The sequence below is a fragment of the Pristiophorus japonicus genome, chromosome 2 (genome assembly GCF_044704955.1).
Source record: "Pristiophorus japonicus isolate sPriJap1 chromosome 2, sPriJap1.hap1, whole genome shotgun sequence".
NCBI lineage: Eukaryota > Metazoa > Chordata > Chondrichthyes > Pristiophoridae > Pristiophorus > Pristiophorus japonicus.
The window spans coordinates 166,071,782-166,099,742 of NC_091978.1; the positions used below are offsets into that span (position 1 = coordinate 166,071,782).

At 47.0% G+C, this 27,961-nt stretch overlaps 1 long non-coding RNA gene across 1 annotated transcript; it reads right to left on the bottom strand.

The window, feature by feature from the left end:
• Positions 1 to 312: 312 nt before the first annotated feature.
• LOC139232676 (uncharacterized) lies at positions 313 to 27,881 on the bottom strand. Its single transcript, XR_011588068.1, has 3 exons — positions 27,786 to 27,881; positions 26,031 to 26,166; positions 313 to 1,741 (listed from the first exon to the last, which is right to left on the bottom strand). It is a non-coding gene; the product is annotated as an uncharacterized lncRNA (long non-coding RNA).
• Positions 27,882 to 27,961: the final 80 nt, after the last annotated feature.

A 27,961-nucleotide genomic window follows, 5' to 3' on the forward strand; every position in this document is an offset into this window, starting at 1 on the left:
CAATCATTGCTTGCCTGCTGATCCCAATCTCCCTGATCCCAGATGACCCTAATCACCTGTCAATCCCTGAATTCCCCGAACCCCAACCTCCCCGATCCCCTGAGGATTCTGCAACCCCTTCTGCCAATCCTCTCTCCCCCTGCCTGATTGTACCCCTCTCCCCATCACTTGCTGACCCTCCTTCCTGATTCCCACCGCCCCCCCCTGCCCCTCACGCCCACCGACGATTCCCAGCCCCCCTGCTGCGATCCCTCCCCTGGACCAACTCCTCACAACTGAGCACTACTCGCCCACAGCCAGAGAGCCTCTCAAGCTGGCTGGCTGCAGGTGGGAAACTGAGGCCTCACATTCAAATCAGGCCCTGCTGGTAAAGTCGGCCTCCTGGGTTCCCAGGTATCGCGCCCGTCTCGGAGGCCCCCCGCCCTCAACCTGCCTCCCCAAAGAAAATTCCGGCAATGGTTTCAACTTGGTAAGCTGCTTCATCAATATAAATATTTTACTCTTACAACCTTATCAGCCCCCATGCCTTTCAGAACTCCCCAACCTATTAATTCCACAATTTCACATTCCCATTCAGTGAGTGTGTTTGCCTAGGAAGGCTCATTGCCTGTCCCACACCACACTCTCCTGTTATCTGTGAGTATTGCCTTTAAACAGAAGCATGACATATATCAGGCCCGTGGAAATAAATTCACTCATTACTCTATGCGAGTACAGCATTGTTGTAAAATATCTATAACTTTGATTGAACTTGCTCTCCATGTACACCCTGCTCTGTTACTTTATAGTTATTTTCTTGCTTTATGTTGGTGTGCTATTTCGTCATGGGAATAGTGTAGTGTAGTGTTTATGGTAGTGAATCTGTAATCGAGAAACTTTAATTAATAATCCAGAGAATGTGCGTTCCAAATCGCACCATGCCCGTTTGACAATGTGAATCCAGTTAAAAACAATCTGGAACTCAAAAACTGGTGTCAGTAACTGTGACCATGAAGCTGTTGGATTATCATAAAAACCCTTGACCTGGTCATGGAAATGGGTTTTAGAATCTGCTGCTGAGCCATTAGGTTTTATGCACTTCACAGTTGGATTAATAAAATTACAAGCATTTATACAACTGACTCATTTGTTGTTTGAGAAATGTGAAAGGGTCATTATTATAGTTGTGTTCTGATTATAATTCCTACTAACAAAATTATGGTGCACCAAATTTCCATAGCAACATTTTCTCCCACCATTTTAATTATGGGCTGTTAAAATCTATGAAAAAAGAGCATTTAATTCTATTCCAAAAAAGAGAACCATATGCCTCACTGAGATCAAAGGATAAAATCACCTGGGGCCTTTCACATAATGTGACTAATATACAAGACCGGGGCACCAATTGATATGAAATAAAAATATGACTTTGGTGTCTGACTCAGCTAAATGTTTAGAATAAATCTGTGCAATCATTAACATTGCACACTAATGTGTCCAGTATGGATCATCAATCTTTGTGTGGAGATCTTCAATATACTAGGTGATTGAGAGAGTCAGGTTGATTTACAGTGCACTCTTCGTAAGTGCACAGCTAATCTCCAATATGTTTTGTACACGCAGTAAATAATTAAGTATAAGGCTGCTGTCATACACAAGCTAATCAATTCGAGTTGAGGAGTGTGGTTTCCATGAGGTGGTGCGGCTTCTGGATTTGCCCACTGGATGATGTGTATACTGGGTCGGTTTCTTCACATTCTGCCTGCAGAAAAAGGGAGAGGGAGGAGCTTGAGATTATTTTCAGAAATGCGAGGAACCCAATTAAAGGAATCTTGAGCTGTCCTGGGTAAATCTTGGTGAAGAATATAATATATGCCTGGAAAATTCCCCAGGAAGTGTTTATAATTTTCTTTGTTATAATAAACATGGTTGGCAGTGTAGACAGTAAGATACAGTTAAGGAAAAGTTGCCGTTACTTCATGGTTATCAACATATTCAGACCTGAAATTCCAGCGCTTGGGGGTTGGGGGATGAGGGTGATGACAATCACGGACAATGGTAGCATGTCGACTGGAATTTGGAACAGGATTAGTTTCCTGGGCACGTTCCTTGGTACTCTGCCTAATGCCACTGCAGAGTGGACGCTTCTTACATTTGTCCCCTCCCCCATTACGACCTCATCAGAAGAGACGGGATGGTGGGATGACATCGGAGCCGAAATTCAGTGCAGCCAGAAAGCTGGTGGTGTTAAGATATTTTTTCCCCAATTAGTGTCACAAAGTTTGCGGCGGCCATTGGATCAAAATTCTGCTTTTTGACCACAAAAAAATGTTCTAGTCTCATTAGCCCTACAAAGCTGAAATTTGCAATCTTAATTGGGGCATTATTCCCATGGGAAATTCATCCTTAGGGTGATGTGGCAGCTACCATTGCAGCACAGGCGTGAGGGAATGAGCGTATCAGTGCTGCTTTGGAGAGGATGGCCGCGGCTCTGCAAGAGTCGACGGAGCGTCTAAGTGCTGTCATATCTGGTAGCTTTCAGACTGTGGCTGCTCGCATGCAGTCTCAGCTGGATGCCCCCAGAGACCTCAGTGTTGCTTTCGTGGCTGGGTCCACCACGGGCCACGGGGGACCTTCCGATGTGGTGCCACAGCAGAGACCTGAGCTCCCTCAGATTGGTGGTGGTGGTATTGTGCCGCCCCTGGTGAGTTATTCAGGCTCCTCAGGCCAGGATAGGGATGATGCGTTCACTCCGGCTCACAGCATTCCTGGCCCCAGACCTGTCACTCCGCCAATGCCTCCACGCATGGCCTCGCCCGAGCCACGTCAGACTGAACCCTCCCAGAAGGGTATTCACCAGTCTCCAGCCGGCCCGTCCACGCCCAAAGCTGCTCGAGGGCATCCTAGAAGGACATCTGCAGCTTGCACACAGGGAAGACAGCAGCCTTCCCAGACCCATGAGTCAGCCGCAGTGGAAACACTGAGGCGAAGTCGCAGTAAGAGGGGTTATAAGGAAATGCACAAGGGAGGTAAATGATGTTTATATGTTATTTTTCTGCACTGTTTACTGTTCTGGTAGTTGTTTGTAGCTATATTGATTGTGTACGAAATCTTTATTTATTACAGCTATATCTGAGCTGCTGTATAATGTGAGGTGAGCATCATCATCATCATAGGCAGTCCCTCAGAGTCGAGGATGACTTGCTTCAACTCTAAAAGTGAGTTCTCAGGTGGCTGAACAGTCAATACAGGAATTACAGTCTCTGTCACAGGTGGGGAAAACAGTGGTTGAAGGAAATGGTGGGTGGGGAGTCTGGGTTGACGCACACTCCTTCCGTTGTCTGCGCTTAGGTTCTGGTTGCTCTCGGCAATGAGACTCGAGGTGCTCAGCACCCTCCCGGATGTTCTTCCTCCACTTTGGGCGGCCTTGGGCCAGGGACTCTCAAGTGTCGGTTGGGGTGTTGCACTTTATCAAGGAGGCTTTGAGGGTATCCTTGAAGCATTTCCTCTGCCCACCTGGGGCTCGTCTGCCATGTTGAGGCTCCAAGAAGAGCACTTGCTTTGGGAGTCTCATGTCGGGCATGAGGACAACGCGGAGCTGATTGAGCGTGGTCAGTGCTTTGATGCTGGGGATGTTGGCCTGGGCGAGAACACTGATGTTGGTGGGTCTCTCCTCCCAATGGATTTTCAGGATCTTGCGGAGGCAGCATTGGTGGTGCTTCTCCAGTGCTTTGAGGTGTCTGCTGTATATAGTTCACGTCTCTGAGCCACATAGGAGGACAGGTATCACCACTGCTCTGTAGACCATAAGCTTGGTGCCAGATTTGAGGTCCTGGTCTTCAAACACTCCCTTCCTCAGGCAACCAAAGGCTGCGCTGGCACACTGAAGGCGGTGTTGGATCTCGTCTTTGATGTCTGCCCTTGCTGACAGTAGGCTCCCGAAGTATGGAAAATGGTCCACGTTGTCCAAGGCCTCACAGTAGATTTTGATAACCAGACTCAGGTTGGCAGAGGACCTTTGGGTATGATCTGATAGCCATTACAGAGACGTGGTTGCAAGGTGACCAGGACTGGGAATTAAATATTCAGGGGTACTTGACAATCTGGAAGGACAGACAGAAAGGAAAAGGAGGTGGCGTAGCTCTATTGATAAAGGTTGGAATCACTGCAATAGTGAGAAATGATGTTGGCTCAAATGATAAGGGTGTTGAAACAGTTTGGGTGGAGATAAGGAACAATAACAGGAAAAAGTCACTGGTCAGCTTAGTCGAAAGGCCCCCTAACAGTAGCAACTCTGCTGGTCGGAGCATAAACCAGGAAATAGTGAGGGCTTGTAAGTAGGGAACAGCAATAATCATGGGTGATTTTAACCTCCATATTGATTGGACAAATCAAATTGGTCAGGGTAGCCTTGAGGACGAGTTCAGAGTGAGCATAAGGGACGGGTTCCTTAAGCAGTGTGTAACCGAACCAACCATTTGACAAGGTGCCACCTTAAAGGTTACTGCACAAGATAAAAGTTCGCAGGGTTGGGGGTAATATATTAGCATGGATAGAGGACTGGCTAACTACCAGAGAACAGAGAGTCAGGATAAATGGTTCATTCTCTGCTTGGAAACCAGTAACTAGTGGGGTACCACAGGGATCAATGCTGGGACCCCCAACTATTTACAATCTATATTAATGACTTGGAAGAAGGGACTTAGTGTAATGTAACAAAGTTTGCTGACAATACAAAGATGGGAGGAAAAGCAATGTGTGAGGAGGACACAAAAAATCTGCAAAAGGACATAGACAGGCTAAGTGAGTGGGAAAACATTTGGCAGATGGAGTATAATGTTGGAAAGTGTGAGGTTATGCACTGGCAAAAAAAATCAAAGAGCAAGTTATTATTTAAATAGAGAAAGATTGCAAAGTGCTGCAGTACAGCAGGACCTGGGGGTACTTGTGCACGAAACACAAAAGGATAGTATGCAGGTACAGCAAGTGATCTTAGCTTTTATTGCAAAGGGATGGAGTATAAAAGCAGGGAAGTCTTGCTACACCTATATAAGATATTGGTGAGGCCACACCTGGAATACTGCATGCAGTTTTGGTTTCCATATTTACAAAAGGATATACTTGCTTTGGAGGCAGTTCACGCAGTTGATTCCGGGGATGAGGGGGTTGACTTATGAGGAAAGGTTGAGTAGGTTGGGCCTCTACTCATTTGAATTCAGAAGAATGAGAGGTGATCTTATCGAAATGGATAAGATTCTGAGGGGGCTTGACAAGGTGGATGCAGAGAGGATGTTTCCATTGAAAGGGGAGACTAGAACTAGAGAGCATGATCTTAGAATAAGGGGCCGCCCATTTAAAACAGAGATGAGGAGAAATTTATTCTCTCAGATGGTTGTAAATCTGTGGAATTCGCTGCCTCAAAGATCTGTGGAAGCTGGGACATTGAATAAATTTAAGATAGAAATAGACAGTTTCTTAAACGATAAATGAATAAGGGGTTATGGGAAGTGGGCAGGGAAGTGGAACTGAGTCCAGGATCAGATCAGCCATGATCTTATTGAATGGCGGAACAGGCTTGAGGGGCCATATGGCCTACTTCTGCTCCTATTTCTTCTGTTCTTATGTTCTTATGTTCTTTGTCTTACGGATGTTTAGGGTAAGGCCTATGCTTTCATATGCCTCGGTGTAGGTGTTGACGACGTCTGTAGTTCGATAACAGAGGATGGGATGACCTTAGATGTCGCGGAGGTTGAACAGATTCCCATTTGTTACTGCGTGGAATACTGAGCTGGGGCGACGTTTCCAGTCTGAGCCCCTGGATTGAGATTTCCGTTTTCTCTCTGTGAATCTCAGGATCTCTATTTCTCTCTCCCTCTCTAGTTTTTAATTCCCCCTTTTCTCTATCTCTATTCCTATTTATTTATCTCTTTCCCATCAATTTTTCTCTTTCTGTTTCTCAGTCCCTTTCCTCAATTTTATCTCTTTCTCCTTACTCTTCTGCTCCCTTCCCTCTCTCTCCCCCTCTCTCTTTCTCCAGTTCATTGAAGAGGCTCCTGGGCTTGTTGCTGAGCAATACGGACCTGGCACTGGGGTCTCGCCCCGCCCGGAGCTCGCTGATCTCTTATCGGACTTCTCTGCTGCCAACTCAGCTGCCATCATCGACCTAAACCGGTTCCAAAATCTCTGACACTGTGCACCGGCCCTACAACCTGGAAGGGGCACCGTCAGCTGAAGGGCCAGCTTCTTCATGGTGAAAATGGGTCCGGGGGCGTAGCGGCAGCGGTGCGCGGTTAGCGAGAGTCGGTCAAGCGCGGTGGTGGCTCACACCGCAGCTAAACCTCCCAGGTCGAATCTATGTCGGGGCGGCCAGTTGAGCCCAAAGCGGCGGCCATTTGATTATGATGAATGGCTGCCGCAAATGGGCAGTAACGGTCCTTTACGGGACCGTGATTTTCAGGGCAATCATCTTCTAAAATTCCCAATATTTCCACTTCAGTATGCCCAGCGCTGTGCACTTGCATGATCCAGGCTTACACAGTAACTAAAGATCAGATCCTGGTGGAAGTGGGGCCCACAAGTATGTCAAATGGCAGTTATCCAAAATAAAGTTTGAATTTGTGTGCAGCTCGTCAGTTTTAGCAAAATAAGGCTCCGACATTCAACTTCCCCACAGAGGGAGGTATGATGCCAAACTCAGGATTTCGGATGGTTCATTGGTGTTCCAGAGTAGCAGCCAGAAGTCCTTCCCTGCTGAAGATCCACCATCATTGTAGTTTAACAAGAATTTCTAGCCTGTAATCTAGAATTACAGGTAGCCTGGTGCTGGCTGCCTCAGGACCAACAAATCTGGTTTGTGGCCCGTGAGACTGGCATTGACACCGTTCGCGGCAGCCTCGTGGGGTGCTGGCCAATTTCTGCCACAGGGCGTGAAGGAGTTGGCGTGTGGCACTAAGGGGTCGCTGAGTGCGGTGATGACGTCATCGCCGGTTGTGTGGCGGCCCGGGGTGCTACCGGTGGGGTGCGGTGCGACCGTGTTAGCACCTCCACTAACTCCCAAGCAATTTCACAGGAGCCGGTAGCACCCTCTCCTGGGTGAGAACAGTTTCCCACCTCGGAGGTGCTAACAGGAGTCGTAAAACAGGGCAATTTTGGCCCCTAATATCTGTTTCAGGTGTTGGCACTGGACACTGATTTTTTGGCATTTGCTAATACGGCAAGTAGCACACTTCTAGCTTAGAATGGGAGCGACAATCATATTGGAGGCTTAGGAGGTCACTTTGCTCCCCCAAAATGGGACTCTTTTAGGCCATTTTATTTATAGAAACATAGAAACATAGAAAATAGGTGCAGGAGCAGGCCATTCAGCCCTTCTAGCCTGCACCGCCAGTCAACGAGTTCATGGCTGAACATGAAACTTCAGTACCCACTTCCTGCTTTCACGCCATACCCCTTGATCCCCCGAGTAGTAAGGACTTCATCTAACTCCCTTTTGAATATATTTAGTGAATTGGCCTCAACTACTTCCTGTGGTAGAGAATTCCACAGGTTCACCACTCTCTGGGTGAAGAAGTTTCTCCTTATCTCGGTCCTAAATGGCTTACCCCTTATCCTTAGACTGTGACCCCTGGTTCTGGACTTCCCCAACATTGGGAACATTCTTCCTGCATCCAACCTGTCCAAACCCGTCAGAATTTTAAACGTTTCTATGAGGTCCCCTCTCACTCTTCTGAACTCCAGTGAATACAAGCCCAGTTGATTCAGTCTTTCTTGATAGGTCAGTCCCACCATCCCGGGAATCAGTCTGGTGAATCTTCGCTGCACTCCCTCAACAGCAAGTATGTCCTTCCTCAAGTTAGGAGACCAAAACTGTACACAATACTCCAGGTGTGGCCTCACCAAGGCCCTGTACAACTGTAGCAACACCTCCCTGCCCCTGTACTCAAATCCCCTCGCTATGAAGGCCAACATGCCATTTGCTTTCTTAACCGCCTGCTGTACCTGCATGCCAACCTTCAATGACTGATGTACCATGACACCCAGGTCTCGTTGCACCTTCCCTTTTCCTAATCTGTCACCATTCAGATAATAGTCTGTCTCTCTGTTTTTACCACCAAAGTGGATAACCTCACATTTATCCACATTATACTTCATCTGCCACGCATTTGCCCACTCACCTAACCTATCCAAGTCACTCTGTAGCCTCATAGCATCCTCCTCGCAGCTCACACTGCCACCCAACTTAGTGTCATCCGCAAATTTGGAGATACTACATTTAATCCCCTCGTCTAAATCATTAATGTACAATGTAAACAGCTGGGGCCCCAGCACAGAACCCTGCGGTACCCCACTAGTCACTGCCTGCCATTCCGAAAAGTACCCATTTACTCCTACTCTTTGCTTCCTGTCTGACAACCAGTTCTCAATCCACGTCAGCACACTACCCCCAATCCCATGTGCTTTAACTTTGCACATTAATCTCCTGTGTGGGACCTTGTCGAAAGCCTTCTGAAAGTCCAAATATACCACATCAACTGGTACTCCTTTGTCCACTTTATTGGAAACATCCTCAAAAAATTCCAGAAGATTTGTCAAGCATGATCTCCCTTTTACAAATCCATGCTGACTTGGACCTATCATGTCACCATTTTCCAAATGCGCTGCTATGACATCCTTAATAATTGATTCCATCATTTTACCCACTACTGAGGTCAGGCTGACCGGTCTATAATTCCCTGCTTTCTCTCTCCCTCCTTTTTTAAAAAGTGGGGTTACATTGGCTACCCTCCACTCGATAGGAACTGATCCAGAGTCAATGGAATGTTGGAAAATGACTGTCAATGCGTCCGCTATTTCCAAGGCCACCTCCTTAAGTACTCTGGGATGCAGTCCATCAGGCCCTGGGGATTTATCGGCCCTCAATCCCATCAATTTCCCCAACACAATTTCCCGACTAATAAAGATTTCCCTCAGTTCCTCCTCCTTAATAGACCCTCTGACCACTTTTATATCCGGAAGGTTGTTTGTGTCCTCCTTAGTGAATACTGAACCAAAGTACTTGTTCAATTGGTCTGCCATTTCTTTGTTCCCCGTTATGACTTCCCCTGATTCTGACTGCAGGGGACCTACGTTTGTCTTTACTAACCTCTTTCTCTTTACATACCTATAGAAACTTTTGCAATCCGCCTTAATGTTCCCTGCAAGCTTCTTCTCGTACTCCATTTTCCCTACCCTAATCAAACCCTTTGTCCTCCTCTGCTGAGTTCTAAATTTCTCCCAGTCCCCAGGTTCGCTGCTATTTCTGGCCAATTTGTATGCCACTTCCTTGGCTTTAATACTATCCCTGATTTCCCTAGATAGCCACGGTTGAGCCACCTTCCCTTTTTTATTTTTACGCCAGACAGGAATGTACAATTGTTGTAATTCATCCATGCGTTCTCTAAATGTCTGCCATTGCCCATCCACAGTCAACCCCTTAAGTATCATTAGCCAATCTATCTTAGCCAATTCATGCCTCATACCTTCAAAGTTACCCTTCTTTAAGTTCTGGACCATGGTCTCTGAATTAACTGTTTCATTCTCCATCCTAATGCAGAATTCCACCATATTATGGTCACTCTTCCCCAAGGGGCCTCGCACAATGAGATTGCTAATTAATCCTCTCTCATTACACAACACCCAGTCTAAGATGGCCTCCCCCCTAGTTGGTTCCTCGACATATTGGTCTAGAAAACCATCCCTTATGCATTCCAGGAAATCCTCCTCCACCGTATTGCTTCCAGTTTGGCTAGCCCAATCTATGTGCATATTAAAGTCACCCATTATAACTGCTGCACCTTTATTGCATGCACTTCTAATTTCCTGTTTGATGCCCTCCCCAACATCACTACTACTGTTTGGAGGTCTGTACACAACTCCCACTAACGATTTTTGCCCTTTAGTGTTCTGCAGCTCTACCCATATAGATTCCACATCATCCAAGCTAATGTCTTTCCTAACTATTGCATTAATCTCCTCTTTAACCAGCAATGCTACCCCACCTCCTTTTCCTTTTATTCTATCCTTCCTGAATGTTGAATACCCCTGGATGTTGAGTTCCCAGCCTTGATCATCCTGGAGCCACGTCTCCGTAATCCCAATCACATCATATTTGTTAACATCTATTTGCACAATTAATTCATCCACCTTATTGCGGATACTCCTTGCATTAAGACACAAAGCCTTCAGGCTTGCTTTTTTAACACCCTTTGTCCTTTTAGAATTTTGCTGTACAGTGGCCCTTTTTGTTCTTTGCCTTGGGTTTCTCTGCCCTCCACTTTTCCTCATCTCCTTTCTGTCTTTTGCTTTTGCCTCCTTTTTGTCTCCCTCTGTCTCCCTGTATAGGTTCCCATCCCCCTGCAATATTAGTTTAACTCCTCCCCAACAGCACTAGCAAACACTCCCCCTAGGACATTGGTTCCGGACCTGCCCAGGTGCAGACCGTCCGGTTTGTACTGGTCCCACCTCCCCCAGAACCGGTTCCAATGCCCCAAGAATTTGAATCCCTCCCTGCTGCACCACTGCTCAAGCCATGTATTCATCTGCGCTATCCTGCGATTCCTACTCTGAGTAGCACGTGGCACTGGTAGCAATCCCGAGATTACTACTTTTGAGGTCCTACTTTTTAATTTAGCTCCTAGCTCCTTAAATTCTTTTCGTAGGACCTCATCCCTTTTTTTACCTATGTCGTTGATACCAATGTGCACCACGACAACTGGCTGTTCTCCCTCCCATTTCAGAATGTCCTGCACCCGCTCCGAGACATCCTTGACCCTTGCACCAGGGAGGCAACATACCATCCTGGAGTCTCGGTTGCGTCCGCAGAAACGCCTATCTATTCCCCTCACCATCGAATCCCCTATCACTATCGCGCTCCCACTCTTTTTCCTGCCCTCCTTTGCAGCAGAGCCACCTACGGTGCCATGAACTTGGCTGCTGCTGCCCTCCCCTGATGAGTCATCCTCCCCAACAGTACTCAAAGCAGTGTATCTGTTTTGCAGGGGGATGACCACAGGGGACTCCTGCACTATCTTTCTTGCACTGCTCTTCCTGTTGGTCTTCCATTCCCTATCTGGCTGTGGACCCTTCTCCTGCGGTAAGACCAACTCACTACACGTGATACTCACGTCATTCTCAGCATCGTGGATGCTCCAGAGTGAATCCACCTTCAGCTCCAATTCCGCAACGCGGACCGTCAAGAGCTCGAGGCGGATACACTTCCCACACACGTAGTCGTCAGGGACACCGGAAGTGTCCCCGAGTTCCCACATGGTACAGGAGGAGCATATCACATCACATATTATAAATTATACTTTTGAAGCAAACCCTTTCACAAGTCTAATCTTCTAGGTTTCTCCTGTTCACAATATTATGCTTCTCAAAATGTATTTTATTGAGCAAAAAGGAACTTTTCTCAAGCATAAATCTCATCATAGGCAGTCCCTCAGAAGTAAGGAAGACTTGCTTCCATTCCTGAAGTGAGTTCTTTGGTGGCTGAACAATCCAATACGAGAGCCACAGACTCTGTCACAGGTGGGACAGAAATTCGCCAAGGGAAGGGATGTGTGGGACTGGTTTACCGCAAGCTCCTTCCGCTGCCTACGCTTGACCTATTCACGCTCTCGGCGTTGAGATTTGAAGAGCTCAACATCCTCCCAGATGCACTTTCTCCAACTAAGGCGGTCTTCGGCCAAGGACTCCCAGGTGTCAGTAGTGATGTCGCACTTTATTAGGGAGGCTTTGAGGGTGTCCTTGTAATGTTTCTGCTACCCACCTTTGGGTCGTTTTCCGTGAAGGAACATTTGCGTAGGGAGTCTCATGTCCGGCATGCGAACTATGTGGCTTGCCGAGCAAAGCTGATCAAGTGTGGTCAGTGCTTCAATGTTGGGGATGTTAGCCTGGATGAGGACACTGATGTTAGTGCGCCTGTCCTCCCAGGGGATTTTCAGGATCTTGCAGAGACATCGTTGGTGATATATCTCCAGTGACTTGAGGTGTCTCCTGTACATCGTCCATGCCTCTGATCCATACAGGAGCACGGGTATTACTACAGCCCTGTATGTCATGTATCTCACACTACTGTACATAACTGTATCTTACCATGCTATACATGACTGTAACTAGAGATGACCTGTAACCACAAGCTTACCTTACCACCAGGGGTGCACTTGCAGGAAACACTGGATACCTATCCCAGACAGGTATATAAGGACAGGTCTCAGGCAAGTGTGGCATTCGAGAGCTGTGTAATAAAGGTGCAGGTCCTGAGTGATCTTGACTTCAGTATGTGCTCATGTGAAACTGTACTGCAGGGACAGGACTTTACAGTGGCGACGAGTTGCAGGATTACAGAATCCACAGAATGGCGACCAACGGCTCAGATGAAAAATACAATGTGGGAGATAATTGGGAGGACTTTATAGAAAGACTCCAGCAAAGCTTTGTAACCAAAGACTGGTTAGACGACGATAAGGCAGACAAGAGAAGAGCCCATCTCTTGACCAGCTGTGGCTCGAAAACATATGCCTTAATGAAGGACCTGCTGGCACCCGAGAAACCAGCAAGCAAGTCGTTTGAGGAGTTGAGCACACTGGTAAGAGACCACCTGAAGCCAGCGAGCAGCCGACACATGGCCAGACACAGGTTCTACAACTACAGATACTGTGTGGGCCAGAGCATACCCGACTTCATGGCGGAACTTCGGAGGTTGGCTAGCTTATGTGAGTTCTCCGATGAACTAAGGAGAGAAGTACTGAGAGACTTTTTTATTGAAGGAATAGGCCATGCAGACATATTCCGAAAGCTCATAGAGACCAAGAACCTGACCCTAGAGGCAGCAGCACTGGTTGCACAGACATTCCTGGCAGGAGAAGAAGAGACGAGGTTGATCTACACTGCAGGTACGACAACTAACGAAACATCGGAACAAGGGGTTCACAGCAAGCCGCTACCCCCACACACAGACAAAGGCAGGAGAGCAGGCCGTCAACAGCAGGCAGTGGCGCCAGAAGCCATCAAGGGCCACATGAACGGCCGTTCACACCTCATCAACCCACAATGCGAGCAATCAACTACAAACTGAGAGAAGCTCAAGAGAGATCAGCCAGACGCAGCTCATCCTTTGGAAACAATGGAAGCGGTCTGTGTTGGAGATGTGGAGGAAGGGACTCATCAAGGAGATGTCAATTTCAGCATGCTGTTTGTAGAAACTGCGATTATACAGGGCACCTGGCCCGCATGTGCAGAAAAAGGGCAGCTCGGCTGGTATACGAATCGGAAGGGTCGGAAAGCGGACCAGAAGATGGTGGGGACAGTACCCGGGACACTGATGTACAGTGGGTCAACACGATCAATGGCCACTGCTCCTACAACAAGATGCCTCCAATAACGATGAGGGTCCGACTCAACGGGATACCCGTCAACATGGAGCTGGATACGGGAGCGAGTCAATCTCTCATGAGCGCTCAACAATTTGAACAACTATGGCCGCACAAAAGAGACAGACCAAAACTCACAAGGGTCGATACCAAACTAAGGACCTATATCAAAGAAATCGTCCCAGTCCTTGGCAGCGCCATGCTCTCGGTCACACACAAAGGGACAGTGAACCGACTTCCCCTGTGGATTTTCCCCGGAGATCTCCCAGCACTGCTGGGTAGAAGCTGGCTGGCAAAACTAAACTGGAAATGGGATGATGTTCACGCCATGTCGTCAGAGGAACGGACCTCCTGCTCAACAGTTCTAAATCAATTTGAACATCTCTTTCAGCCAGGTGTGGGCACCTTCAAAGGGGCTAAAGTCAAAATCTATACCACACAGGATGCTAGACCGGTCGATCACAAGGCTAGAGCTGTGTCCTATGTGATGAGGGAAAAGATTGAACATGAACTGGACAGGCTTCTGCGGGAAGGCATTATCTCACCCGTAGAATTTAGCGACTGGGCAAGTTCCATCGTCCCAGTCATGAAGCCTGATGGATCTGTACGAATCTGTGGGGACTACAAATCTACCATAAACAGAGCCCCCCTACAGGACCAATACCCGCTGCCCAGAACGGAGGACTTATTTGCCACATTGGCTGGAGGAAATCTTTTCTCAAAACTAGATCTCACATCTGCATATATGATGCAAGAATTGACCGACGAGTCCAAGCTACTCACCAACATCAACACACATCGAGGCCTTTTCATGTAGTTCGGCATCAGGTCGGCAGCTGCTATATTCCAGCGCAACATGGAGAGTCTGCTCAAGTCCATCCCGGGGACGGTTGTATTTCAAGACGACATACTTATCACGGACAGGGACACCGACTCCCATCTCCGCAATTTGGAGGAAGTACTAAAGCGATTGGATCGGGTAGGCCTAAGAGTTAAGAAATTCAAGTGCCTGTTTCTCGCGCCCGAGGTTGAATTTTTGGGCAGAAAGATTGCCGCTGATGGAATCCGCCCAACAGAGTCCAATACCGAAGCAATTCGCCTGACACCCAGGCCCCAAAATGTCTCAGAACTGCACACCTTTCTCAGGCTACTCAATTACTTTGGGAACTTTATGCAGAACTTAAGCATGCTGCTGGAGCCTCTCCACGTGCTACTCAGAAAGGGGTGCGATTGGTTTTGGGGGGACGCCCAGGAACGCGCCTTCAATAAGGCATGCAACCTTCTATGTTCCAACAGTGTTTTGGCTTTCTTTGATCCAGGTAAAAAGCTAGTTCTCACATGTGATGCGTCTGCGCACGGGGTCGGGTGCGTTTTACAACATGTCAATAGTGCGGGTAAATTACAACCCATTGCTTATGCCTCCAGGTCACTTTCGCAGGTGGGGTGTGGGTACGGAATGGTGGAGAAGGAGGCGCTCGCGTGCGTGTACGGTGTCAAAAAGATGCACCAATACCTTTTCGGGGCCAAGTTCGCATTAGAAACCGACCACAAGCCCCTCACATCCCTACTATCCGAGAGCAAGGCAATAAACGCCAACGCCTCAGCGCGCATTCAATGGTGGGCACTCATGCTGGCGTCCTACGATTACACCATAAGGCACAGACCAGGCACAGACAACTTAGCAGGCTACCCCTGGCAACCACGGAAGGGTCTGATGAACAGGACTGTGAGATAGTCATGACAATCAATGCCTTTGAGCCCACAGGTTCGCCCATGACGGCTCACCAAATCAGAGCCTGGACGACCAGCGACCCCACGTTATCCCTAGTAAAAAGTCTTAACTGGTGACTGGGCAGAGGCTCACGATGCCTGCCTCGAGGAGATCAAACCTTTCCATAGGTGCATGCATGAGCTGTCACTACAAGCAGATTGCCTGATGTGGGGCAGCCGAGTAGTTATGCCTCTGCGAGGCAGAGATGCATTTGTGTGTGAGCTCCACCGCGAGCACCCGGGGATCGTTCTCATGAAGGCCATAGCCAAATTCCACGTCTGGTGGCCTGGTATTGACACGGACTTGGAGCTCTGTGTCCGAAGGTGCACCACTTGTGCCCAACTCAGTAATGCCCCCAGGGAGGTCCCCCTGAGCCCTTGGCCCTGGCCCACCAAACCGTGGTCGCGGGTGCACGTAGACTATGTGGGCCCATTCATGGGCAAAATGTTCCTCATAGTTGTAGATGCATTTTCAAAGTGGATCGAGTGCACCATTTTAAACTCGAGCACCACCTCCACCACTGTGGAGAGTCTTGGAACCATGTTCACAACGCACAGAATTCCTGACATATTGGTCAGTGATAATGGTCCATGCTTCACCAGCACAGAATTCCAAGATTTTATGAGTGACCACGGCATAAATCACGTTAAGATGGCACCATTCAAGCCGGCCTCCAACGGCCAGGCGGAGCGAGCAGTGCAGATCATTAAACAAGGCATGCTCAAAATCCAAGGTCCCACGCTGCAGGGCCGCCTGTCGCGACTCCTGCTGGCATACAGATCTCGTCCGCATTCATTGATTGGAGTTCCCCTCGCGTAACTACTAATGAAACGGACCTTAAAGACAAGGCTCTCATTAATCCTCCCAGACATGCATGAAATCGTTGAGGCAAAGTGCCGGAAGCTAACAGAGTACCATGACCGAAATTCGAGGGGGAGGTGGAATGAGATAGGGGACAAAGTGTTTGTGCTAAACTATGGCAGGGGTCCCAAATGGCTTGCAGGGACAGTAACAGACAAGGAAGGAAACAGGCTACTGGTGGTACAAATGGACAATGGCCAAACCTGCTGGAGGCATGTAGACTAAGTCAAAAGTAGATTTACCAACAACACTGCTGAACCAGAGGCAGACCACAATGTGGAACTCACACCACACCTGGTGGACAGACAGAGGGAACAAGGGCATTCCCAACAGACAGCCCAGGCGAGGCACCAACAATCATACTGAACGCAACAGACAGCCCAGGCGAGATACCAGCAATCACACTGAAACAAAAACAGGCACCAAGGCAAACAACTAAACCACAATTAACACACTCCACGCGAGAGCGTAGACCACCTGAGAGACTGACCCTATAAAGACAATAAACCTTGGGGGAGGGTGATGTCATGTATCTCACACTACTGTACTTAACTGTATCTTACCATGCTATACATGACTGTAACTAGAGATGACCTGTAACCACAAGCTTACCTTACCACCACGGTTGCACTTGCAGGAGACACTGGATACCTGTCCCAGACAGGTATATAAGGACAGGTCTCAGGCAAGTGTGGCATTCAAGAGCTGTGTAATAAAGGTGCAGGTCCTGAGTGACCTTGACTTCAGTATGTGCCTCGTGTGAAACTGTACTGCAGGGACAGGACTTTACACTGTACACCATGAGCTTGGTGGTAGATTTGAAGGCCTGGACTTTGAACACTCTTTTCCTCCGGAGACCGAAGGCTGCACTGGCAAACTGGAGGCGGTGTTTAATCTCCGCATCAATGTCTGCTCTTGTTGATAAGAGGCGCCCGAGGTATGGGAAATGGTCCACGCTGTCGAGGGCCGCTCCGTGAAGCTTGATGACTGGGGGACAGTGCTGTGCAGCGAGGGCAGGCTGGTGGAGGACCTTTGTCTTATGGATGTTAAGCGTAAGGCCCATGCTTTCATATGCCTCAGTGAATACATCGACTATATCCTGGAGTTCAGGCTCAGAATCTGCGCAGACGCAGGCGACGTCTGCATACTGTAGCTTAACGACAGAGGTTGGGGTGATCTTGGACCTGGCCTGGAGGCAGCGTAGGTTAAACAGCTTCCCACTGGTTCTGTAGTTTAATTCCACTCCAGCGGGGAGCTTGTTGGCTGTGAGGTGGAGCATGGCAGCGAGGAAGATTGAGAAGAGGGTTGGAGCGATGACACAGCACTGTTTGACCCCGGTCCGGATGTGGATTCAGTCTGTAATGGATCCGCTGGTAAGGATCCCTGCCTGCATGTCGTCATGGAGCAGGTGAAGGATGTTGACAAGCTTTTGGGGGCATCCGAAATGGATGAGGACTCTCCATAGACCCTCACAATTGACAGTGTCAAAGGCCTTTGTAAGATTGAAAAATTCCATGTATAAGGGCTGGCGCTGCTCCCTGCATTTTTCCTGCAGCTGTCGTGCTGCAAAAATCATGTCCGTTATGCCCCGTAGGGGACGAAATCAGCATTGTGACTCCGGGAGGAGCTCCTCGGTCACAGGGAGAAGACGGTTGAGGAGAACTCTAGCGACAACTTTCCCAGTGGCTGAGAGCAGGGAGATTCCCCTGTAGTTGCCGCAGTCGGACTTGTCCTCTTTTTTAAAGATGGTCACAATCACTGCATCTCTGAGATCTCCTGGCATGCTCTCCTCCCTCCAGATGAGAGAAATAAAGTCATGTATCTGTGCCAACAGCGCTTCTCCTCCTTACTTCAATGGCTCAGCAGGGATTCCATCCGCACCCGTAGCCTTGTTGTTTTTAAGCTGTCCTATGGCTTTGCCTACCTTGTACAATGTTGGGGTTTCACTGAGGTAGTGGCAGGTTGCATGCTGCAGGATGGAATCTAGAATACTCGAGTCAAAGGCAGAGTCTCGATTGCGGAGATCTTCGAAGTGCTCCTTCCAGTGGGCCCTGATAGCCTCGGTGTCCTTGATGAGTGTTTCCCTGTTCTTGGCTAGGAGTGTGGTGGGGCCTTGGGAGTTTGGACCGTAGGTGACCTTGACTGCAATGAAGAATCCTCGCATATCATGGCTGTCGGACAGTTGTTATATCTCCATCCACCACCTGTTCTTTAGGTCCCAGGTTTTTTGTTGGACCTCAGCCTTGAGCTGTCTGCAATGTTGCTTTGCTGCTCCCGAGTTGGGTTGTTGCTTGAGGCTCAGAAATGTTCTGCGCTAGTGATCTATTAGTTCTTGGATCTCCTGATCATTTTCATCAAACCAGTCCTGATGTTCTCTGGTTGAGTGACCAAGTGTCTCTTCACAGGCACTGGTTATAGAGACCTGGAGGGCAATCAGCATCTCAGGGTCATCAAGGCACGCCAGATTAGCTGTGAGGCATTGGTTGTATAGGGGCTCTCTAAGCTGGGTCTTTAAGTGTCCTGGCATTGACTTTTTTGCGGCACTGCTTCTGCTGTCCCCTCTGCTTTGGGGCTATGGTAATATTGATGATGGATCGGATTAGGCGGTGGTCCGTCCAGCAGTCATCAGCTCCTTTCATGGCATGTCTGATGCGCACATCCTTGTGATCCCTAGCTCAGATGATGACATAGTCGAGCAGGTGCCAGTGTTTGGAGCAAGGGTGTTGTCACGATGCCTTGTATTTGTCCCTCTGGCGGAACAGGGTGTTGGTGATGAGGAGGTCATGCTCTTGTCAGGAGTAGGGTACCGCTGGAGTTGGTTTCCCTGCCCCCTCTCTGCCAATCACGCCTCCCCAGAAGGCTGTGCCTTGCCGACCCTGGCATTAAAGTCACCAAGGAGAATCAGTTTGTCACCCATGGGGCTGCAGGACAGGGATGTCTCGGGGTTGGAATAAAAACCCTCTTTAGCCTCATCCGTTGCATCAAGTGTTGGGGCGTACGCACTGATGACTGTAGTGCACTGGTTCTGAGATAGGGTGAGTCGAAGCGTCATGAGGCGTTCGTTAGCCCCGCAGGGGGATTCTTTGAGGTGGTCGACCAGCTCATTTTTGATGGCAAAGCCGACTCCATGGAGGCGACGTTCTTCCTCTGGTTTTCCTTTCCAGAAAAAGGTGTAACCTCCACCTTGTTCCTTGAGCTGGCCTTCCCCTGCCCGCCAGGTCTCGCTTCGGGCGGCAATGTCGATATCAAAGCGTCTGAGTTCCCGGGCAACTATGGCGGTGCAGCGTTCTGGCCTGTTGCTGTTGGAATTGTCCATGACGGTCCTGACATTCCAGGTTTGAACTTCATATTGACGAAGTGGAAGATGCCTGTGCGTGAGTTCTTTTAACATGGGGTGGCCGTTGCACACCAGCAACCACACGGGCTTAGCTGAGCAAGGTCTTGGTCCAGTGGCAAGGGGGGGTCCAAGACGACTGGAGACCAGGTCCTGCTGTATAAACCTAGTTGCCTATGGCAAGGTGTTGGCCGCAAGCTCGGCGCTGAATAGCGCCGTTGATGGTAGGTGGCCCGAGGCTTGGTTGGGGGGCAGGCATTGGGAAGGTCAGCTGTCCGCTGGGTTTCCGAGGGATACTTTAAGAAGTTTCTTCCAGATTTTTCAAGGTTATTTAAAAGTTTCTTAATATTTAAGAGTTTAAAAATATTTCCAAATTGTTTAAAAAGTTACTGAGTTTGATTAAAAGTTTAGGTAGATCAGAGGACAGACATGATTGTAAAAATAAAGTTAAGGATATTAGGAAACTGGTGAGGAGAGCTAAAATAGAAGAGGCGGTTAAGATCACAGAAAATATAAAGCACAATGTGAAATACTTTTATAAAAATATATATTCATAGCAAACAGATGGTCATGAAAACAACGGATCTCAAGAGTGGCCAGTGGCACAATGTCTCAGAGATTTTTGCTTAAACTTATCTCTATAAAATAAAATGCATTAGACCACAGCATGTACCAAAATACAGCTCTGTATATCACTGCAAAGGCTTACCAGGAGTAGAAAAACAAAGGCCTAGAAATTTGAAAAGGCCTGAAAACAGACGGTGGCCAGATTTGCTCGTGCATGCTAATTTTTATAATTTCAGTGGACAGCCAAGTGATGAACATGAAAACATAAGAAATAGGAGCAGAAGTAGGCCATATGCCCCCTCGAGCCTGCTCCACTCTTAATACAATCATGGCTGATCGGATCATGGACTCAGGTCTACTTCCCCACCCGCTCCCATAACCCCTTATTACCTTATCGGTTAAGAAACTGTCTATCTCTGTCTTAAATTTATTCAATGTCCCCGTTTCCACAGCTCTCTGAGGCAGCGAATTCCACAGATTTACAAACTGTAATTCTTTCAAGAAATTCCTTCTCATCTCAGTTTTAAATGGGTGGCCCCTTATTCTAAGATTATGCCCTCGAGTTCTAGTCTCCCTCATCAGTGGAAACATCCTCTCTACATCCACCTTGTCAAACCCCCTCATAATCTTATACATTTTAATAAGATCCCCTCTCATTCTTCTGAATTCCAATGAGTAGAGGTCCAACCTACTCAACCTTTCCTCATAAGTCAACCACGTCATCTCCGGAGTCAACCTAGTGATCCTTCTCTGAACTGCCTCCAAAGCAAGTATATCCTTTCTTAAATATGGAAACCAAAACTGTACGCAATATTCTAGGTGTGGCCTCACCAATACCCTGTATAACTGTAGCAAGACATCCCTGCTTTTATACTCCATTCACTTTGCAATAAAGGCCAAGATTCCATTGGCCTTCCTGATCACTTGCTGTACCTGCATACTTACCTTTTGTGTTTCATACATAAGTACCCCCAGGTACCGCTGTACTGCAGCACTTTGCAATTTTTCTCCATTTAAATAATAACTTGCTCTTTGATTTTTTTCTGCCAATGTGCATAACCTCACACTTTCCAACATTAAAGTTCATCTACTAAATTTTTACCCACTCACTTATCCTGTCTATGTCCTTTTGCAAATTTTTTGTGTCCTCCTCACACATTGCTTTTCCTCCCATCTTTGTAGCGTCAGCAAACTTGGATAAATTACACTCGGTCCCTTCAGCCAAGTGATTAATATAGATTGTAAATAGTTGGGGTCCCAGCACTGATCCCTGCGGCACCCCACTAGTTACTGATTGCCAACCAGAGAATGAACCATTTATCCTGACTCTCTGTTTTCTATTAGTTAACCAATCTTCTATGCATGCTAATATATTACCCCCAACCCCATGAAAATTTATCTTGTGCAGTATCCTTTTATGTGGCACCTTGTCAAATGCCTCCTGGAAGTCCAAATACACCATATCCACTGATTCCCCTTTATCCACCCTGTTCGTTACATCCTCAAAGAATTCCAGTAAATTTGTCAAACATGACTTCCCCTTCATAAATCCATGCTGACAGCCTGACTGCATTATGCTTTTCTAAATGTCCTGCTACTGCTTCTTTAATAATGGACTCCAACATTTTCCCAACTGCAGATGTTAGGCTAACTGGTCTATATTTTCCTGCTTTTTGTCTGCCTCCTTTTTTAAATAGGGGCATTACAGTTTGGAGTTTTCCAATCTGTTGGGACCTTCCCAGAATCCAGAGAATTTTGGTAAATTACAACCAATGCATCCACTCTCCCTGACGCTACTTCCCGTAAGACCCTAGGATGCAAGCCATCAGGTCCAGGGGATTTATCCGCCTTTAGTCCCATTATCATACTGAGTACCACCTCCTTAGTGATTGTGATTATGTTCCTCCTCCGCTATAGCCCCTTGACTATACACTGTTGCGCACAACAGAAGTCCCAATGTCGTGTCGCTGTACTGTCGCTGGATCAAAGCTGCATTCTCTTAAAGCAAGGCTGTCATTTTAGAAAGCAGTCTCTAGCCCTTAAAGCTCAACTGCCTTCTAGAAAATATTTTAAAAATCATTCCAAACTTGGCAATCTTCAGCTCTTAAAGCTGAACTGCATTCTGCACTTAAAAAATAATTAAAATGATTCAGCACTAATATAAATGGCTCAGCAGGTCATGGAAATTAGCACCCAGGCTCTCGCACACAGCATTTGAGCTTTGTGCATGCGATCAATACTGGAAGAGAGCTCCTCTACCCACAGGGGGCCAGGAGGCCCTCCAGAAAGAAGAATGTGGAACCAGATCACCGAGTCTGTCACTGCCAGCAGTGTCACCCCACCACCTGGCTCCAATGCCTAAATAAGTTTCAAGATTATAGAACTGTGGTGAGTGAATACATCTTCAAAGGCTGTCTCCAACCAACTGCACCACGAGTCTCCAAATTATAGGAATTGCAGGATAGATCAGATGAATATGTGGCTTGAGGAGTGGTGCAGAAGGAAGGGTTTCAAATTGGAACCGGTTCTGGGGGAGATGGGACCAGTACAAATCGGACGGTCTGCACCTGGGCAGGACCGGAACCATTGTCCTTGGGGGAGTGTTGGCTAGTGCTGTTGGGGAGGGGTTAATATGGCAGGGGGATGGGAACCTATGCAGGGAGACAGAGGGAAGTAGAATGGGGGCAGAAGCAAAAGAAAGAAAGAAGAAAAGTAAAAATGGAGGGCAGAGAAACCCAAGTTAAACTCAAAAAGGGCCACATTGCAGCAAAATTCTAAAGGGGTAAAGTGTGTTAAAAAGACAAGCCTGAAGGTTCTGTGCCTCAATGCGAGGAGTATCCGTAATAAGGTGGACGAATTAACTGTGCAGGCAGCAATTAATGAATATGATATAATTGGCATCACGGAGATATGGCTCCAGGGTGACCAAGGCTGGGAACTCAACATTCAGGAGTATTCAACATTCAGGAAGGATAGACAGAAAGGAAAAGGAGATGGGGTAGCATTGATGGTTAAAGAGGAAATTAACGCAATAGTAAAGAAGGACATTAGCTTGGATGATGTGGAATCTGTATGGGTGGAGCTGCGGAATACCAAAGGGTAGAAACTGCAAGTGGGAATTGTGTACAGACCACCAAACAGTAGTAGTGAGGTTGGGGACAGCATCAAACAAGAAATTAGGGATGCATGCAATAAAGGTACAGCAGTTATCATGAGTGACTTTTATCTATATATAGATTGGGCTAACCAAGCTGGTAGCAATACGGTGGAGGAGGATTTCCTGGAGTGTATTAGGGATGATTTTCTAGACCAATATGCCGAGGAACCAACCAGAGAGCTGGCCACCCTAGACAGGGTGATGTGTAATGAGAAAGGACTAATTTGCAATCTTGTTGTGCAAGGCCCCTTGGGGAAGTGTGACCATAATATGGTAGAATTCTTTATTAAGATGGAGAGTGACATAGTTAATTCAGAGACTAGGTCCTGAACTTAAGGAAAGGAAACTTCGATGGTATGAGACGTGAATTGGCTAGAATAGACTGGCGAGTAATACTTAAAGGGTTGAAGGTAGATAGGCAATGGCAAACATTTAAAGATCACATGGATGAACTTCAACAATTGTACATCTCTGTCTGGAGTAAAAATAAAATGGGGAAGGTAGCTCAACCGTGGCTAACAAGGGAAATTAAGGATAGTGTTAAATCCAAGGAAGAGGCATATAAATTGGTCAGAAAAAGCAGCAAAACTGAGGACTGGGTGCAATTTAGAATTTAGCAGAGGAGGACAAAGGGTTTACTTAGGAGGGGGAAAATAGAGTATGAGAGAAAGCTTGCTGGGAACATAAAAACCGACTGCAAAAGCTTCTATAGATATGTGAAGAGAATAAGATTAGTGAAGACAAACATAGGTCAATTGCAGTCAGATTCAGGTGAATTTATAATGGGGAACAAAGAAATGGCAGACCAGTTGAACAAATACTTTGGTTCTGTTTTCACGAAGGAAGACACAAATAACCTTCTGGAAATCCGAGGGGACCGAGGGTCCAGTGAGAAGGAGGAACAGAAGGAAATCATCATTAGGCAGGAAATTGTGTTAGGGAAATTGATGGGATTGAAGGCCAATAAATCCCTGGGGCCTGATAGTCTGCATCCCAGAGTACTTAACGATGTGGCCCTAGAAATAGTGGATGCCTTGGTGATCATTTTCCAACAGCCTATCAACTCTGGATTGGTTCCTATGGACTGGAGGGTAGTTAATGTATCACCACTTTTTAAAAAGGGAGGGAGAGAGAAAATGGGTAATTATAGACTGTTTAGCCTGACATCAGTAGTGGGGAAAATGTTGGAATCAATTATTAAAGATGATATAGCAATGCATTTGGAAAGCAGTGAAAGGATCGGTCCAAGTCAGCATGGATTTATGAAAGGAAACTCATGCTTGACAAATCTTCTAGAATTTTATGAACATGTAACTAGTAGAGTGGACAAGGGAGAACCAATGGAGGTGGTGTATTTTGGACTTTCAAAAGGCTTTTGACAAGGTCCCACACAAGAGATTGGTGTGCAAAATTGAAGCACATGGTATCGGGGGTAATGTATTGACATGGATAGTGAACTGATTGGCAGACAGGAAGCAGAGAGTAGGGATAAATGGGTCCTTCTCAGAATGGCAGGCAGTAACTAGTGGGGTGCCACAGGGCTCAGTGCTGGGACCCCAGCTATTTACAATATACATTAATGATTTAGATGAAGGAATTGAGTGTAATATCTCCAAGTTTGCAGATGACATTAAGCTGGGTGCAGTGTGAGCTGTGAGGAGGACGCTAAGAGGCTGCAGGGTGACTTGGACAGGTTAGGTGAGTGGGCAAACCCGTGGCAGATGCTGTATAATGTGGATAAATGTGAGATTATCCATTTTGGGGGCAAAAACACAAAGATAGAATATTATCTGAATGGCTGATTAGGAAAAGGGGAGGTGCAACGAGACCTGGGTGTCATGGTTCATCAGTCACTGAAAGTGGGCACGCAGGTACAGCAGGCGGTAAAGAAGGCAAATGGTATGTTGGCCTTCATAGCTAGGGGATTTGAATATAGGAGCAGGGAAGTCTTAATGCAGTTGTACAGGGCCTTGGTGAGGCCTCACCTGGAATATTGTGTTCTGTTTTGGTCTCCTAATCTGAGAAAGGACATTCTTGCTATTGAGGGAGTGCAGCGAAGGTTCACCAGACTGATTCACGGGATGGCAGGACTGACATATGAGGAGAGACTGGATCGACTGGGCCTGTATTCACTGGAGTTTAGGAGGATGAGAGAGGATCTCATGGAAACATATAAATTTCTGAGGGGACTGGACAGGTTAGATGCAGGAAGAATGTTCCCGATGTTGGGAAAGTCCAGAACCAGGGGACACAGTCTAATGATAAGCAGTAAGCCATTTAGGACTGAGATGAGGAGAAACTTCTTCACTCAGAGAGTTGTTAACCTGTGGAATTCTCTACTGCAGAGAATTGTTGATGCCAGTTCATTGGATATATTCAAGAGGGAGTTAAAGGGATCAATGGGTATGGAGAAAAAGCAAGAAAGCGATACTGAGGTAAATGATCAGCAATGATCTTATTGAATGGTGGTGCAGGCTCGAAGGACCGAATGGCCTACTCCTGCACCTATTTTCTATGTTTCTATGTTTCTATACTGCTCAATGAGTGTCCGTCTCCCCCCCGCCCCCCCGGCCCCATTACTCACCTACTAACAATCTCTACCAAACATGAGACACACCTCATATACCTTGCTTCACCTCATCCCCTAGAAAGAGACGTGCTCACCATTCTTGGCAGGGCCATGCTGAGCCTTTGGCCTGTGGTAAGGCTAAGAGCGTACAAGATGCCCATATCTTATCCTCCTTCTCACGTCCCACTTCCTGCTCATCCCACAATATCTTCTGATATACAAGCTGCGTATGATGTAAGCATACAGCTCTTGCTTTCCCGCCTTCCCCTCATCACAACCCTACTCTTGTTTCCTCACTTCACACACGCAAGAAATGCAACCTTGCCAGCCTGTGGTTGACCAAGAAGATGGAGAGGAGAGTGAAGAAGAAGAAGAAATACCGTCACTAGATTTGACACTCCCAGCCACCAGCTCCTGAAGGTCATCCTGCAAGGCCATCTGCAGTGGCCCCCACTGAAAATCAGCAGCCTTCCACCAAACATGCTGTAGCCACTGGAGTCGCGCTGTGTGACATCACTAGGATAGGCAAAAACACACACAATACAGTCGTTAAGGAAATGTACATGGGTGATGAGTTGATATTTTTGAACTAACATTGGATGCATATATGGATAAAGTTGGATTGCAAAGTTTGCTTTGTGGTGGCTTTTATTTCAGCATTATGGCCAAGAGGACATTGTGATGGTCAGTAACAGAGGGAAGGTAAGGTGTGGGACAAACGTTGAAAGGGGAATTGGGGTTTTGTTCACTGGTACCGCGGGATATTCGATCCCGGATATCCCAGTCAGAAAGAGGCTGTCTGGGTTGCCTCCTTCATCCCGCTTCCTCCTCTTTTGTTTCTTTCGCTACTGCTTCCTCCTCTTCAGCTTCTTCCTCTCCCTCTGCGAGCAGCTTTTTCCCTTTGCTACCTCTGCTTCATCTCCATCTGATGTTGCAGCCCCGGAAGGACTCTTTGCACTCCTTGCATACTTTAACAACTTTTTAAATGTATTGCACCAAGTCACTACTTCAATAAAATATTTTAAAAGTCCAACCTGATATCAAAACATACCTGAAATATGTGTGTGTCCCTTTAAGAAGCACTGGCAGCGTCTCTATTACAACTGCTGCATACACGTTCTTCCATATGTGGTTAAGAGAGGGTGTTATGATGTGCAGTGAATTCCAAAATCGTAATCGTGCGTCAAATCAGGCGTTGCACACCGATTGACGTCACGATCTGCACATTTACAGTGGAGAGGCGAGTGCAGGCAACAGCAGTGCTGCCGCCGTATCCCACGCTGGAAGCAGGCGGCTGCCATTTTTTCAAGAAAACTGTTGTTAACGGCCGGCACTACAATGGGAAATTTCACGGCCACAGGCCTTGTGACAGGAAAGTGTGACCGTTACAATGAAGCATCTAACTCAGAGCACCATTACTGTGCATCGAGGTGAGATGTTGCAAATTAACAGTTTGGGGGCAATTTTGACTTTGTGTGATAGTGTAACAAGGATGATAGCCTTTGGCAGCCCATTTTACATCTCTCCCAATTGAAGTTCATGGAAATAAAAATCGGGAGAGATGTAAAATGGGCTGCGATTCGCTATCACCCATTTTTCACTCGTTTTACACTCGCACAAAAGCAAGATCTATTCCATTGTGTTTCACCAGCTGTTTCTGCTTCAATTTCAAGCCTACATATTTCATAATGCAGGATTTCAATGTCTTTAAAAAAAATTGTCCCATTTTCTTACTTTTTTCTTTGAGTGTGGCTTTCACTGACAATTATTTGTACGTTCGTTTGAATGTCTTTCATTTTGTTAATGCTTCTTCCTATTACGCGACTAAGACAATCTTTTATATCATCGAACAACCTCCTGCTTTTTTTAAGTAAATGTTACATCATTCAACTACTGACTCCATTTCTGAGCTCCTCCTCCTCCTATTTTTTCCAATTCTGTTAAAATGCTTGCCGATCTTTCGCACTTCAGTTCTGAAGGAGGGTTTGATTGAAATAATGTGCTCTTTTCTCTGCAGATGCTGGCTGACCTGGTGTGTATTTCTAGCATTTTCTGTTTTTATTTCAGATTTCCAGCATTTTTAGATTATTGCTCTTTATTAGCTAATAACTTAATGGATACAGTGAAAGTATTACCATTTTTCAGCACTTTCATTCTGTATGGTACGTCCAATATTATAAGTCACATAATCGACTGGACAAACACACAGGTCGGAACTTTACCGGTGCTGAGAGGGCGGGATCAGAGGCCGGTCAGGTGTCAAAATAGAAATGATTGACAGCAGGTCGGGAGCCCGCAGTCAACCCGCCTC